This window comes from Nothobranchius furzeri, chromosome 14 (assembly GCF_043380555.1).
Source record: "Nothobranchius furzeri strain GRZ-AD chromosome 14, NfurGRZ-RIMD1, whole genome shotgun sequence".
Classification (NCBI taxonomy): Eukaryota; Metazoa; Chordata; class Actinopteri; order Cyprinodontiformes; family Nothobranchiidae; genus Nothobranchius; species Nothobranchius furzeri.
Window position 1 is genome coordinate 44,211,393 of NC_091754.1, and position 6,000 is coordinate 44,217,392.

Consider the following 6,000-nt stretch of genomic DNA (forward strand, 5'->3'; position numbering starts at 1 on the left):
ATTTCCATGCCAGTGGTGAAAGTAGGTGGAGGAGGGATGTGTTTTGCTTCCACCACTCCAGTGGCTGACCAGTCTATCAATCAGTGGCTCACAACGGTACTGATCCAGCTGCTCAGAGAAGTGATGACTGTCACTCATTTGCAGGGTAGGTTTTCCATGAGGCCCTAGTATGTTTGCTTACATTTTTTTTTCAAGGACACTAGAGGGACCAGGTAAGTCTTCGTCTTCCACCCTTCTCCGTTTTGGATCTGATCCATGGTCATCAGTGGTGGCTGTTTTCAGTTGCTCTGAAATTAAATATTTCAGCATTTTCTTGTTTGTGATGTTATATTTGCTAGATGAGTAATCATTTTTATTGGCTTCTGTTTAGTTTCAAAAGATAAGATTTAAATTAAATGAATTAAAGAAGACTAAACAACAACAGATAACTTATTTTATTTACCACAGAAGTATTTGAAACCATAAACTTTCGATTTCTTTTTTATTACAAAACCATTTTAAACACATATAAACTTAAGATTTCATACAAATACACATTTAAGCTTGACATAGGAGTTTAAAAAATTATTAAGAACTCATCAATTGAGAAATTAATCATAACTTTCTTTATTGCAAAGGCTTTGTAAAGGTACCACATCTCAAGCCCTCAGAAGGGCACAGCATCAAGGGGTAGGAACGGGTTTAATATTGGGGGGACAGACTTTGGAAATTTAACAAAACTGTTATAGGTGTTATAGGTCACTGAAAAAAATAATTTAATGATTATTTCTGATTATAATTGGTCACTCTGAGTTTTTCATGCAGGCTGAACATGAAAACAGTCTCCTACACCTATCTCCTGCATTAGCTTCTGATAGAAAACAGACGGTGAAACTCTAGGATTAAAAGAGTCTGACAGATCTACGTCACACTGTCACTTAACATTCATGGACTCACCCATCATGGCTCACGACAGGGAAGGCAGTTTTTGGTTTAGCGTCCAGGAGACAGCAGAGAATGCATCGGTTTGTAGAAGCTAACCATTAGCATTAGCAACTCCACCACAGCAGAACTCCTCCAGGCTTGTGTTATGTGAGGAGAAAAAACATCCACATTGCAGGGCAAACAGAGTTTGTGGCAGAGTCATGTTGATGCTAGCCAATCAGAGGCGAGATGTCCAAATATCAGGAAATGAGACTCCAAATCCTGCAGCATTCTGCCACTCTCCTGTTGCCTTCTCCATGCTCAATTAGACAAAACCAAAGCCGTTTTCCCCAGAGTATAACTTACAAGGCATTCATTCCTACTAGCGACCACTGCAAATATATTAAAAATATGACTGAAGTTGACCCTTTCATGCTTTAAACAAAAATGTCTTCAATTATGTCTTAAATTAAAAACACAATAACCAGTATATTTTATTCTTCAAAAAATATACATTTATGAAGGTAAACATTTTAAATGCACCAAAAAAATAATAGTGTCATGTGATTCTTTTGAGCGCTGTCAAACGTGCAATGCCAAACAGTCGTGAAACACTGACCTAGGTAAAAGAGCCAAAGTATTTTTCCGCTTGTCATTTGCAGCCACAAACTGCTTGCAAATTGATTTCTTGTCAAGTAAGTCAAGTTTTTCCTGATGAACATGACAGACAGCAACATGATTACGTCCTTTTTGAGTCACTGTGGATCGGAGCCATGTTTTAAGCCTGCAAAGAACACTGAAACTTCTCTCTGCCTCAGAGGACGAGACAGGGACGACCAAAAGCAACCTGACTAGGTTTTCCACTTGCCCAAAGAGCCTACGTACTTCCACAGGCAATCCACGAATGATCCCTGCAGCCTCTGCACTGTTGCTAAATGAGTAGTTCAGGCAAAACATAGACAGCTGCTACAATGTTGATTATATATTTTCTTCATCAAGTTGATGCAGTGATAGCTAGATCTTGTTGTATTGTTGTTGTGTCCCTTTTTTTTTGTTGTCTTTTACTGCAGGTCTAGAAGCAGACTCTTGTTCATTGTTTATTTTTGTGGAACCCCCCCCCCCCCCCCCCCCCCTCTCCCCACCTTTTCTTTTCCTTTCTCTTTCACCTCTGTCTCCGTGTCTGGTCGGAATTACAATGCATTCAACAACAATAACAATAAAGTTTTAAGTATCAGGCGTGACATTAAAAGCAAATGCTTTGATGCTCCACCTGAGAATAAATCTGTAAGGCTTGTCACCAGCATTCAGACATCAATTCTGCTTGCTTCACAGCCAGACAGGACACGGTGAAAATAAATAAATAAACATAGACAGCTGCACTGAAAGTGACTCTTTGTTCAACTCTGGGTATTTCCCAATGACCTCAGCATTAATTTCTCCACTTAGAAGTGTCTCTTCCAACTTCTGCAATGTCAGCAAATCATCTCACTGAGCTGTGCATCTACAATATCCAGGACTTTGTAGAATTCCCCTCTGTAGTGGTCTTTGGCACTTTTAGGCTGATGTGCCTCAGCTCCATCAATGAAGTGTTTTGGGGGTGGTCTGGTCTGTGGAACGGTAATGGGTTAACACCTAAAGACTGAACCACAGCTGTTGCCTCTTCAAACAGTTGTAAAACTTGCCTCATCTCTTTTGGCCTTGAGTGAGGTCCTAACAACTTGGCAGCAGCTCTCATGCCAGCAATGGTCTCAGTTTTCTTCTGAAAAGAGATGTTCAGGCATTCAAGCTCAGAGATCACTGGAGAGGCAAGGATGAGACCTAAAACTGTTTTGCCTTTCCTGAACTGCCCTAGCAAGCCATTAGCTGTAGATACAGTGTCTGAGGCACCACAAGCCATCTCCTGCAAGCTAGCCAGCACTGACCCATACTGTGAAAAAACAGCTGTGATGGCTTTGCCCCTTACCGTCCATCTGGTCGGACACAGAGGTTTTATTGCAGTGAATGACGGATTCTCTGCATGTGCTATTGCTGCATGGATTGCCTTAAACTTCCCTGAATGAGACAAAAGGACTCCAAGCTGGTTGACCCAATCCAATGAGTCTCTGACCAGAACTGAGGCTGAGCAAACTTTCTGTGTTATTAAATTAGTGCAGTGGGCTCCACAATGAATGTACAGTGCAAGCGGCTGCTCTTGTTTTATTCGAGCCTGTGCGCCAGCGTGCATCCCAGCCATGTTAGCAGCCCCATCAAACGTTTGACCTCGTAAACCCTGCTTAGGTAAGTTTAGTCTCAGCAGCACATCTTGAACTACTTCAGCACGCGCTTTTCCTGTTGTTTCTGGAACACCATACAAACCAATGAATTCTTCATGTGGTTTTAGGTCTTTGTCAACATAGCGAAGGCAAATACTTTCTTGCTCTTGCCCGGAAATGTCTTGTGTTCCATCCATAATAACTGCATAATGAAGAACTGGTTGAGCTCTTATTGTATCGGCTATTCCACGAACAATGTTGGTGCTCATTGTTGACATAATTTCATTCTGGATCTGTGAACTGGTGTACTCTTTCTGGGACCTCTGCAACCATTTGGCTAAAAGGACATCATCCTCTGCCTCATCTTTTAGGAGTTGAAAAAAATTACTGTTTTCATCATCATGTCCTCTCAAGGCCTGTCCCTGCCATGCCAAATATTTGATAGAACTTACAATTTTCTCTAGACAATGCCTGTTGTCTGCCTGTTGATTTGCCAAAAAACTGGACAACTGTGTATTTATAGGGTGATTTTCTTGTGCAGTCACAGAGACAGCATGACGGTGTGTATGACTACCTTTATGTGCTTTAAATTTCTCTATTGCTTTTTTCCCATTTTTGAATCCAGAAGTGATGAAGGTAGGTTCTGATTTTACAGCAAATGGTGTGAGTTTGTCCAGGTAAGTTCTCATGCAATAATAACACAAAACACCCTTCTGCACTGCATCATAATGTAGCCAGGGGAAGTCCTTGTACCACTACTCTTGGAAAGAGAGAGTTCTTTTAGACAAAACCTGAGTGTCAATGAATTTTGGGTGAGGCTGATATGGCTCTGTCCACTGTCCCTTGACTTCAGCGGCTCTCAGCTGTCCGTCCCTGCTCTGAACATACTAAAAAGGAAAACAGTAACAATGTCACACAAGGCAAAGAGACTGCAGTTGCTACGAGCAGGAACCCCTATTTTTCCTTTTTTGGTAAAATATGAGCATTTGTCTACTCTCTGTGATCTAACACAGATGAGTGCAGGAGTTATCATGAATCTATCTGCAGTAACTGTATGGTGAGCATTACTGTATGTTCACATTTAATCGGTTATATTAATGCCAATTGACTTTCAAAAACAAAATCTACCAAGTGGTGAAAAGGCAGCTTTTGAAAACATTTAGCATACTATTTTCTCATTTTCTCAGTTATCTAAAATCACCTTGCTTCATTGAAGTACCTACCTGTAACTCAGCAGGTCTGGCTCTCCCTGTCTCACTGTCAGCTGTTTCCTGCTTAACTTCATCTGCTCTTGCACTCTAACATGAAAACAGTGAACATGAATAAGAAGTTAAAAAATACTGATTTAATAATTTTTACAAGCTAATAAATCTCATATTATGTGACAGACAGTTGAAAGACACATAAGTATCATTTAAATTGAAGTACAACATATGTGTGACTCAGGGCGTAAGGCAAAGCCCAGAAAGACAAGAAAATAACTTTTATAGCCCTGTTCACTAACATTCTTTTTTTTTTTTTTTTGATCAGGGTAAAAAGTGGCCAAAATTACAGTCTAAAAGCACCATAATGCAGAGTTTAACACTTATTTTTTCAATTATTTCTAAGGAAGCATGTGCACAATTTATTTTATTCTCAAGCCGTACTGCCCAGCCTACTTGTTATGGGATTAAATAAATTTAACTGTGTTCACTTATTATCACATTCAAATCTCTCATCAGCCACCTAAAATCATCTCACTCTTCACTGTAGCGCCCACCTGCACCTCAGCAGGTCTGGCTCTCCCTGTCTCACCCTCAGCAGGTCTGGCTCTCCCTGTCTCACCCTCAGCAGGTCTGGCTCTCCCTGTCTCACCCTCAGCAGGTCTGGCTCTCCCTGTCTCACCCTCAGCAGGTCTGGCTCTCCCTGTCTCACCCTCAGCAGGTCTGGCTCTCCCTGTCTCACCCTCAGCAGGTCTGGCTCTCCCTGTCTCACCCTCAGCAGGTCTGGCTCTCCCTGTCTCACCCTCAGCGGGTTGCTGCTGAACTTGATCTGATCTCTAATATAAAAACTGTGGACATGAATAAGGTGTAGAAATACTGTTGTGGGAATGGTGCAATATTAAAATCATGCTTGTTATAGTATTATTTAGCCGTGTTCAACTGTTATCATGCTTGAATCGTCCTCTCATCATGGCATCAACCATCTAAAATTATCTCACTCTTCACTGTAGCACCTACCTGCACCTCAGCAGGTCTGGTGCTCTCTGTCTCACCTTCTTCAGCTTCCTCTGGTCTCTTACATGAAAAAAGTGACATGAATAAAGTTTAAAAATAAAATTTGATGAGAATGTCACAAACAAGCAACAATCACACTTACAAACTCCATTTTTATGTGGAGATTATTCCTTTTATGTATTTCGTGTCAACTGCTTTTTGTCTGTTACTGTCAAATTCGCCAATTTTTTGTTGACTGGTGAATGACGTTTAATGTGTAATGCTACCTAGCAAGATGTTTACGTTAGTCAGCCAGACTAACGTTTGACCAAAAATAAAATGATTCTCTTGGTCAAAAATTATTACCAACTCACATTTCCTTTCTTTCTTTTGTTGCCCGCGAGAAAGAACTCGCTAAGCTGCTGCTGTCGTCTTATCTCTGACAACTGTGCTGTGTGTCCGTGCCCCGGCTCCGACTTCCTGTCTGACTCCCTGAGGGGAGAGGCTGTGTCGGCGAGAAGTCTGCGGTGTCTTTCAAAATAAAGGCTCGCGAGTCAAATATTTCAAAATCAAATTTTTTTTATCTCCACGTTATTTGGGGGGAGGGGGGTGTACAAATGCACGTTTGTCCAATATTGAAGGGGACATGT